The following is an 11,764-nucleotide window of genomic DNA, read 5'->3' as shown; positions in this document are numbered from 1 at the left end:
GCAAATCTACAATTATATTTCCAACTGATTTATGGTCAAACAGTCTTAGGTACTTTCCATTGCTTTGATGAGCCATTATGTTCCACTTACCTCGTAGAATAAAGATTATTTCATCTTAAATTTCTAAATGGGTAAGATTTCATCATGGTGGGAGGCATGGCAACAAGAGGTAGGCATAATGGCAAGAAGCTGAAAACAAACATCATCAAATGCAAGCATGAAGCACAGGCAGCCCTGGAAATGAGGGATGCTTTTACTCTCAAGTCCCTAGAGAAGTACTTGCCTCAGCAGGGCTGTGCCACTGAAAATATCCCCACACAGAGCCATCAATAGGAGACTGAGTGTGCAAATGTTTGAATCTGTGGGGGACATTTCTCATTCAGACGACTGGGTATACAAGGTGATGGTCTCCATCAATGGAGAAAACATAACTATTTCAAAATGACACTGGATAAAATTAATATCCATAGAAAGAAACAAAATGTTTTTAAATAATAAATTATAAAGAATTTTGCTTTAAAACAATTTTTGTTATATATATAATTTACAAGATAATGGAGATAAAATTTTATGCTAATGGGATGTATGTGTTTTATTAATTTTAGATGAATAACTAAGTCTTGTGTGAGTATTTACTATTACAGGATAAATGACATCTTCGACAATTTTCAAAGTGGATTGAGAATTTGGTGTTATAATTGACAGTGCTGTTTTTCATAAAATAAAAGTGCCGAAATAACTTTATGGACCTTTGAGAAACTGTTACAAAGTTTGTCCTCATCCCAATCCAAAATTGAATATGCTTTGAAATGAACTCAAACGAAACTGAAATGGTAAACAGAAAATTTTATATTTAAACATTTTAACACAAGATCAAGACTTATAAATTTGAAAATAAATGCTAAGGGAAGTTGTTCAGAAAATGTTAAAAAACAATCTTTGCTTTCAGTGATTAAACCATTATACTATGTGAGAGCAGAAATTATATATATATATATATATATATGTATATATACATATATATATATATATATATATATATATATATATAAAACATTGGAGTTCATAACAAACAACAGTCTTGATCAGCATTGATATGTCCCCTGCAAAGGCTGTTGGTGTTTTTGTGCTGTGTCAGTATGGACAGTATGGAAAGCAGTTCATGTGTTCCTCATCTCATGCAGGTGTGAGTTGCCAGGGCACTGGAGATTCATTACACCCTGTATTTGAACTCAGTGTTAGTAGGTACATACTATGGAATATTTTGCTGTTGGCAACCATTTTTGCAACCCCACATGTAATTAAATGACCGCAAATGAAGCTGTGACTCACAGTCTAAAAATCAAGGAAAGTGTGTAACCCTGCAAACTCTTTGAGGGAAAGAAAAAGAAATCTTATAAGTATGGGATACTCTTCCCTCATTGAAGCAAACTGTGTGGGGGTAGCGATGTATTAAAATACAAATCACAAGTGAGTCCCATGGACTGTTGAGTCCTGGCAATTCTCCATCTACCAAAAGGAATCTGGTGATGGAGAGTAGGAAAGGATTTAAAGTGTGAATTTTACACTAAGAAATTTCCTCCCAAATATTCTGGTTTCACTGATTTTTGCTGTGGATGGAAGCAGATGGGCTCCACCAGAATCTAATACCACCAGGCAAAGTTAAGACATTACTTAAAACTAAAAAAAAAAAAAAAAAAAAAAAAAAAAAAAAAAAAAAAAAGGAAAAATTTTCAGCAATTCATCCTCCACAGACTATTCCGTGGATAGAGGATACATGCTCAGAAGGAACAGGATTTTGCTGGCTTTCTGAGGGCATCCAAGACAAGGACTTGCTGGTATATTTTAGCATGTTCCAGATAGTCAAGCACCTATGGCTTCTGATAATGAAAAAAATAATTTTCTTGAGTCATGACAGGACATATGTCTCCCTTACACATATAGTTTTATGAAAACCTGCCAGAACCCATTTCCTGGAAAAATAAATGGGTGTTATTAAACCAGGTGGCATCCAGAGAAATAGTCCCTAAAGATTAAGAAACTTAGGGGGATAACACATCATTGTAATTTAAATACACACACATTTCAAAATAAGGACATTTTTTTCAAATAAAGTTTAGAAAGGGAAGGATGTTAACGGCAAAATAAGGTTCACATAAGATATTTTAAAACAATGATCTTAGATTATGAGGATCAATAATGATGGAATTAGGCAAATATTAAGTGCATAATTTTTCAGAGGCAGAGTTGGGGTGTGTGTTACCATATGAGGAAGAGGAGGGGAATTTAGAACTTTTAAGTAGTAGTATCTTTGGGAAGTTGACAAAGCTTTTTTAGTCAGTCTCAGTGAGCATAGAGATGATTGGTCTGTGGAAATTTTGAATTTTTTGGGAAAGAATTTAGGTATATTTTCTTGATTTAAATGTCAATAATAATGTTACCTATAGCATGTTAGCATAAGATAAATTTTATTAATTGCAAAGTTTAAATAAAGGTAATACACTGCTACATGGATAATGAGTAAAATATTTTGTATCTACTACATCCATTTGGAGGTTGAGACACATCACACATATTCATAAAGAACTGAGACTTAAAGGAAAACTTTTAAATTTAAGATTCATTTTATTCATTTAAGCTTCAGTAATATATAACAGGATTCAGGAAAATAAACTAAAATTCCACTTATTTTTCTTTATTATCTACTACACATTTTTAGAGATTATGAGGAAGTGGTATGACTAAGAGACAGTGTGTGGTTGCCACTCAGTCCATACTATTTCCTTTCTGTTTCTAGGATTTGAAGCTCATGTTCAGTAATTATCCTTTCAGAAATTTTCAGGTGGTTCACATTCTAAAATTCTATGAAATTGTTCTTTAAGCCCTTAAAATATTTCTTCATGTAACAAAAAAAAATTCCCACTCTAATTGTGTTAGTTAACAAGACTTGTTAATCAGCAGGATTGGCTAGCTGCTTCTGCCAGTGGAAACAGTTGTGGTGGAGCAAGTAGGTCACCTTCTTAACAGCTTTATTATACAGTAGTTCATGTATTTCTTGCTGACAGATTTAGTACACTTTGTGAAAACAATAATTGTACTGGGACTACAGCTGGCAGGCTTCCTTAGAAAAAAAGTCAAATGAGGTTGCTATAATATTTTTGACTGTTAAAAGCCAAATGAAGCAAGGAGTCTCTGCTTTTTATTAAGGAAATGTGCTTCCCCTAATATTGGGGATAATTAAAGTTTTTACAAGCAAACAATAATGATGGGTACCAAATCCCTATCTAAGCATGTATTGGTAGATTCCTCATGAAGATGAAACTTGGCTTACTGGAGCAAAAGAGTGTCTTGAAGATGAAACACAAATTTGGGTGTGTTTCATTTATTTATTATTATTTTGTTTATTAAATAGGACAAATTTTCTACATCATCATGTAAATGAATTAAAGGAAAGTTAGTATGGGTAGTTTAAGTCTGTTTTTTTTTATTCCTTTCTGTCTTAATATAGCATGTTCTAAATGTAACTTCGGGTTTTAAATATTTCAGTCTTCTTTCTGCTTCCATCAGGTATTCCTGGAATCCATTTGCAGAGGGGGAGGAAGGATGAGCAAAGGGGTCAAGACCAGGCTGGGGAACCCACAAAAACAGCTGACCTGAACAAGAGGAAGCTCATGGACCCCAGACTGATAGCTGCAAAACCAGCATAGGACCAACCCAGGCCCCCTGAATCTGGGTGTCATTTATGAGGCCTGGACAGTCTATGTGGCCTCTGATAGTAGATCACTATTTATCCCTAGTGTGGGAATGGACTTTGGGAGCCCACTCCACATAGATGGATACTCTCTCAATCTAGACACATGGGTGAGGGCTTCAAATGATGTGACAGACTTTTATGATATCCCATGGAAAACCTCACCCTCTCTGGGGATCAAAAGGGGATAGGATGTGAGGCTCGGTGGGGGGCATGGGAGGATTATAGGGAGAGAGAACTGGGATTGATATGTAAAACAAGATTGTTTCCAATTTAAATTTTAAAAAGACAGAAAAAAACAGTATTGCTTTCCAACGTGAGAACTTGGTCTTTGGTAGACTAGGTTTCCTAAATAGGTACATTTAAACCTCTAAGAAGATCATGGAGGTCAATTTAGGTACATTGTATTTTAAAATACATAGTAGGTCAAGGCTGCATTATAGATCATCTAAAACATTAAAAGATCAAATATTTTACCCAATCTGCTAAAATACGGACATTTACATTCTTCCATGTATCTCTACAACACTTCGAATGCAGTGCTCCTGTAATCCTGCTACTAACTGAAGAAAACTACTGTTTTTCATCTCTCTCTCTTCCTGAATTCATTGAATGATCACCAAGATAATCAGATTTGAAAATATGAACTATAAGAGAATAGTGTAAGTAACTCCCCTGTTTAATACAAAGGCAAGTTCATATGCTCTTGAGATTCAGTACTCAAAATTGATCAGTGAACATTAATTTCATTGCTCTTACTAAAATGCTAGCTGTGCATCCTAAAAGCTTATTTCACTAATTAGATTGGCTAATATTTTATAGATTTCATTAATCAAAAGTAGTAATTATGCAATTTATTAAGAAATACTTATGGCTGTTACTGATAATAGTGATTATTTGTTTCACCTCTGACTAGTTGGTACTTCCAGTGTGATTATTGTCCTGATAACATTAGCCTGAACTTATAGTTCAAATGAAGTTGCAGAATTATGTAAGCTTGTATTATATCTAGGAGTCATCTGAGCATATAGAGGGCAGACTCTCCATTACTACCAATTTTTCATTAGAAATCTTTCAACTTTACAGCATTCTATGTATTTAGCAAGTTTTGCTTGATACCTTCAAGCACTTAAGTTCTCAGAGGTCATTGCAGTCATGGAGCTAAAGGGTTTAGCTATTCCTTCAGTTGGTATCAAAACTTGAAACTTTATTCAAGGTGCTAGACTTTTTTGTTGATAGTACATAATGCCATTTTTATGTGATTATACAACAGGAAAACTACAAATAAGTTAAAGAATATGAATCACTATAGTTTATAAACCAAAATGAGTTCATGAAAATCAATAATTCTTTGGGCTGGGAGGATAGCTCAAACATTAAAGGCTAGGCTCACAACCAAAAATTTAAGGTGCTAGACTTTTTACCATGCAAAATCAAAAGTTATGGATTATATGGTTGTATCAAATTCTAAGAATAAATATTGTAATGCAGATAATGTGTTGCAGGATGAAATTAACTATGTGAATCCCTAATATTGGAAATTAAAGGAACAGTGAAGTTAGAGCTTAAATATTTATGGAGATTCCCAAATGCTGGATAATGGAACAATGTCCAAAGAAAACCTCTGGAACCAGATGCAGCCAGCAGCAGAGCAAAGCCATATACACTATACAAGACAGACTCAAAGCCTATTGGTGATGCTCAAGACAAATTGGAGCTTAGATATTACCATCATATACCTAGCATACTGGAAATAGAGCCAAAGATTTTAAGCATTACCCTGTTGAAATTGGGTGTAATTGTCATGTAATCTTTTGAACATTGTTGGTACTGTTAAGGCATTGGATAACTATGAAACAATGTATGTTTTCAATGTGAGGCGATCATGAGCCTTTTGCCAGGAAGAGTATAAAATCATCTCAGGAGGGCTCTCAGTCTATGCTGGAGACTGGGGTCCAGTTTATTCAAGCATCCTCTTACATAGCTTTCCAACAGTGGCGGTATTATCAGAAGACATCTATTATCATGTATAAAGCCGATATCCAATATTTCCTTTAATCCTAGTGGTACCCCTAAAACTGCACATAATCACCAGCCTCGCACCAGTCCCTAGGCACATATACAAGACCTCAGAATAGGTGTGGGCCCACCCAGGTCCTAGGTCTGTTGTTATGCAAAGTAGGAGACATTCTCCATTGAGGCGAAGCCATGCAGTGATAACCTGACATCATCTAAAAGACAATGTGAGATTCCAGCTCCTAGGATAGAACTTGAGGGTATAAAATAATTTTACGAAAAAATTAAACCCCAAAAGGTGGAAATTAGGAGACATCAATTGCAGACTCTCAATGACTGACAGATATTGCTAGGAGACATTTCCCATCTATGGCACATTATTGGGATAAAACCTGATCAACTGATTCATTTAAACAAAACCTTAGATGGAGACAAGGACTTAACTAGTCCCAGGGAATTAACAGCTGAAGCTGAGAAAGAATTGGCATTGGTGGAAAACAAACTGCAGATGGCACATGTGGATCATGTAGATCCAAAGCTTAAGTGTATTCTAGTCATATTACCCTCTAAGCATTCCCCTACAGGAATTTATTATTTTATAATTTATTATTTATTATTATTTTATGTTATATATTATATTATATATAAATATAATTATATATATATTATTTATTAATTTATAAAAAGAGGGAACATATTATTTTATAATGTATCTTTTTACCACATAAACCAAGAAATTAAAAACTTATGTGGAAAATATCTCTGAGTTGATTCTAAAAGGAAAATTGATACTTCATCAATTAGCAGGAATAGATCCAGCAGAAATTCTAGTACCTCTTACTAAGGATAAAATTGAAAAATAGAAAGTGAACCCTGGCAAAGGGCTTGCAGTAATTTTTTTTTGAGAGGTCAACAACAATTATCCTAAAAGGAAGATAATTCAACTTATAAAGAAGACTAACTGGATCCTTCCTCTAATTCTAAGGGAAACACCAATAACTGGACTCCCCACATTCTATACTGATGCAAAATCATCAGGAAGGCAGGATACAAATCAGAAAATTTAAGTAAAGTGATATAAGTCCTTATAATTCTGACTAAGTGTCAGAATTATGTGCTATTCTCATGGTGTTAATGGATCATAAAGAATTTATCAACATAGTTACTGGTTCACAATATGAAGAAAGAGTTGTTTTACATATTGAAACCACTGAATTTATACCAGATTGACTTTATTATTTATTCAGTTACAAGACAAAAACAGGAACAGAATCATCCCATATATATCTCACACATCTGATCCCATATGGCTCTGTCAGGCCCTCTAGCACAAGATAATGATGAGATTGACCAATTATTGATAGGAAATGTACTAAAAACATCAGAATTTCATAAAATACACCATGTCAATAGCAAAGTTTTGAAAAAAGACTTTTCAATCACATGGCATAAAGCAAGGAAATTTCTTACTTGTTCTTTATACAAATTCCCCTACCTGTAACTCATAAACATGAAAAATGGCAGATGGATATGTTCCATTTTGTAGAATTTGGAAAATTAAAATATGTACACCACACCGTTGACACCTATTCAGGTTTTCAACGGGCAATTGATTTGAGTTCAGAAATGACTGATTCAGTACTTACACATTTGGTAGAAGTTATACCCATTATGGGTATAACTGAACAAATAAAAACAGTCAATGATCAAGCATATATATCTAGGAAAATGAAACAGGTTTTTTTTTGCTTATTATAATATCAAGCATATTACAGGTATTCCACCTAATCCCACAGGACAGGCAGTTATAGAAATATCAAATAGAACTCTAAAGGATATACTAAATAAACAGGAATGGATAACAACCACAAAATAGACTGCATAGTGCTTTATTAACTTTGAATTTTCTGAATGCAAATTAGGAAGGAACAACAGCTGAAGAGAGACATTGGATAATAGAGAAAACTACAGAATTAAACCAGCCAGTGTATTTAAAAGATGTGTTGACCTCCAAATGAAAACCCCGAAATATGTTAAATTTGGGAAGGCATTTTGCTTTTGTTTCCACAGGTGGAGAAAAAATAAGGATTCCACCAAAATTGATAAGGATTCTTTTTGAACAAGATACCTATTAACTAGAGGAGATGATAGTTCTTCAAGCAGCATGATTGTTTAATCTAAATTAATCTATAATACTAACAAATGAATTTCATTTAAACAGATATAATTTTCCAAGGAGAACTTCCTCAAAATTTAGGGCTGGGGAAGGGTTTTATTTTTTTTCTTTCTAGGAAAATAAAAGGTATCCAGCTAAGGAATCCAGAGACCACTGGACGTATGAGACATCTGGAGAAAATGTCTCACAACATTTATAAAAAAATGTCCTAAGAAAAGGAGTAAATTGACCTATTTGTATAGCACATTTATAACAGGGTCAAATTTCATAAATCTTCCCAAATGTTTGTTTCTTATTTCTATAAAGACATATAATAAGAATGGTTCTTTTGTAATCTCAGTCCAATTAAAAATTAAAAGCTGGTTTTGGACTTGGAATGTGGCTCTCTTCTTCTCTAAACCCAAGCATGCTTATTAAAGTAAATTCAAAATCTCTGTCTCATGTGAGAAGAGCCATCTGTTAGGGACCAGAGTGAAAACAAGTATTTAGGAGTATAGTAATGCTACTAATCTCATAAATTTTATCATGATATTCATGATCATATATAGTTCTAATCAATTCTAGAAAAGATTTTGTCTACCTTCATGTACATGTATGCTTGTTTGAGTCTCTTTCAGTTTCCAACAGTGAAAAATGGCCATGCCTAACAGGGACCTTTGACATCTCCTTAAGGAGGATGGGGCCCAACAACAATTTCACCAGTGATATCACAACAACATTATGCTGAATAACACCAACTAAAGATCAGCTTTGGATTAAAAATGGCTTCTAACAATTTTGAGGTGAATTGCTGAGATGATGCAGCCTTACAGACACTGCTTGGAACAATTTTGAGGTATTTGGCTAAAGTGACCCAGGCTCATGGACTACTTCATCCACAATTGAAACAAGCTTTGTATTTGACCATTATACAGAGACTGAACAACAAATGAAAGAGCTTGACAATTCCCCCAAATTTTCTTTTCAGCATCCCCTAAAGATTTTGTCACCCATAGACAGAAGGAAATAACTTTAAGAACATTATGCCACATTCCCAAAAAGTGGTTTTTGTTCACTCTTTGGGTTATGGATATTTGTCACTCTTTAGGAAGAATGGATACAAAATGTTGTTGGTAATTATCAGGATGAAAGTTGAACAAAGGAGATTATATTCAAGGTTTTGTTTTGATTAAAAAAAAGAGAAAGAGAGGAATCCAGATATGGTAGTTTATGAATGGTAGATTATTAAATCCACTCTGAAAAAAATAAGGGAGGATATAGAAATGTTGAGATAAAAGGGTGGATTATTGAGTCTACTCTTAAAAAGCAACTACTTGCTTTAAACAGTTTACATTGGAATAGATTCTGTATATTGTATACAAATATTGTATATTGATACAAACGAGATTAATTTTGCTATGTTTCCAGCATTCTAGCTGTTCTATTATACAGTTTATTTAACTGTGTAATACATTTTTTTTCTTTTTTTATTAGCAAGAAAATTATTTTGCATGTCAATCCCAGGGCCCTCTCACTCCCTTCATCCCCTGCCCACCCCAACTAATACCCTACCCATTCCATATACTTTCGGCTCCCCAGGAAAGGTGAGGCCTTCCATAGGAGGTCTTGAAAGTCTGTCATATTCTTTGGGATAGGGCCTAGGCCAACCTCCTGGTGTCTAGGCTCAGGGAGTATCCCTCCATGTGGGATGGGCTCCTAAATTTCATTCCTATAGTAGTGATAAGTATTGATCCACTACAAGAGGCCCCATAGATTCCCAAGGTCTCCTCACTGACATCCACATTCAGGGAGTGAGGACTCCTTTGTTCATCAGTCGTCCTTCCCTGCATCTGGCTTTTAGTTCAGTTCAAGGTTTAGCTGTGGGTGTCTGCTTCTACTTCCACCAGCTGCTGGATGAGGGCTATGCCTTGGCATATGAATTAGTCATCGTTCTCATTATCAGAAGAGGGCATTTAAGGTAGCCTCTTTTCTGTTGCTTAGATTGTTAGTTGGTGTCATCTTTGTAGCTCTCCAGACATTTTCTTTGTGTCTGATTTCTCTTTAAACTTATAATGTCTCCCTCTATTATATTATCTCTTATCTTGCTCTTGTATGTTCTTCCCCCAACTCAACCTCCCTGTCCCATCATGTCTTCCTCACCCCTCCTCTCCTCCCCATCTCATTCTCCTAGTTCCCTTGACTCTCCCGCTGTGCTCCCAATTGTCTCAAGAGAACTTGTCCCTTTCCCCTTCTCCATGGGACCATCTATTTATCTCTTAGCATCCTACTTCGTTATCAGCTTCTCCAGCACCCTGGGCTGAAGGCTGGCAAACCTTTACTCTATGTCTAAAATCCACATATGAGTGAGTACAAACAATGCCTGTCTTTTTGTGATTGGGTTACCTCACTCAAAATGATTTCTTCTGGTTACACCCATTTGCCTGTGAATTTCAAGATTCCATTGACTTTTTTTACCCCCTGAGTAGTACTTCATAGTGTAAATATACCACATTTTTTTTTATCAATTCTTCAGTTGAGGAGCATCTAGGTTGCTTCCAGGTTCTGAGTATTACAAATAATTGTGCTATGAACATAGTGGAACAGATGACCTTGTTGTAGGAATGTGTTTCTTTGGGGTATATGCCTAAGGGTGGAATTGCTGGATCTTGTGGTAGACTTATCCCCATTTTCCTGAGGAAATTCCATACAGATTTCCAAAGTGGCTGTATGAGTTGGCACTCCTACCAGCAGTGGAGGAGTGTTCCCCTTTCTCTGCAACCTCTCCAACATAAACTGTCATTGGTGTTTTTTATTTTAGCCATTCTGACAGGTATAAGATGGAATCTCAGCTTTGATTTGAATTGTATTTCCCTGATGGCTAAGGATGTTGAAAACATTCTTATGTGTCTTTCAGCCATTTTAGATTCTTCTATTGAGAATTGTCTATTTAGTTCTGTACTTCACTTTTTAATTGGATTGTTTGGCGTTTTGGAGACTAGCTTCTTGAGTTCTTTGTAAATTTTGGAGATCAGCCCTCTGTCCTATGTGGAGCTGGTGAATATATTTTCCCAATCCATGGGCTGTCGTTTTGTCTTGCTGACTGTGTTCTCAGTTTCAGGAGGTCCCATTTATTAATGTGAACCTCAGTGTCTGTGCTAATTTTGTGATGTTCAGGAAGCAGTCTCCTGTACCAATGCGTTCAAGGGTATTTCCTAATTTCTCTACTAATAATTTCAGTGTGACTAAATATATGTTGAGCTCTTTGATCTATTTGGACTTAAGTTTTGTGCATGGCAATAGACATGGATCTATCTGCAATCTTCTACATGCCAGCATTCAGTTATGCCAGCACCATTTGTTGAAGATGCTTTCTTTATTCCATTGTATAGGTTTGGCTTCTTTGTCAAAAATCAGTGTTCATAGGTGTGCAGGCTTATATCAGTGTTTTCAACTCAATTCTATTGGTCTACCTGTCTATTTTTGTGAAGATACCAAGCTGTTTTCAGGATTATAGCTCTATAATATAGCGTGAAATCAGGGATGGTGATGCCACCAGAAGTTCTTTTATTGTACAGGGTTGCTTTGGCTATCCTGGGTCATTTGTTTTTCCCTATAAAGTTGAGAATTGTCTTTTCAAGGTCTGTGAAGAAATTGTGCCAGTATTCTGATGGGAATTGCATTGAATCTGTAGATTGCTTTTGGCAAGATTGCCATTACTACTATGTTGATCCTACCTATCCAAGAACATGGGAGATCATTCCATTTTCAGGTATTGTCTTTAATTTCTTTCTTTAAAGACTCAAAGATACAGGTCTTAATTTTTTTTGGTTAGCGTGACATCA

Source organism: Cricetulus griseus, assembly GCF_003668045.3.
Source record: "Cricetulus griseus strain 17A/GY chromosome 1 unlocalized genomic scaffold, alternate assembly CriGri-PICRH-1.0 chr1_0, whole genome shotgun sequence".
In the NCBI taxonomy this organism is placed as follows: Eukaryota; Metazoa; Chordata; class Mammalia; order Rodentia; family Cricetidae; genus Cricetulus; species Cricetulus griseus.
Note: the sequence above shows the minus strand (reverse complement) of the source record.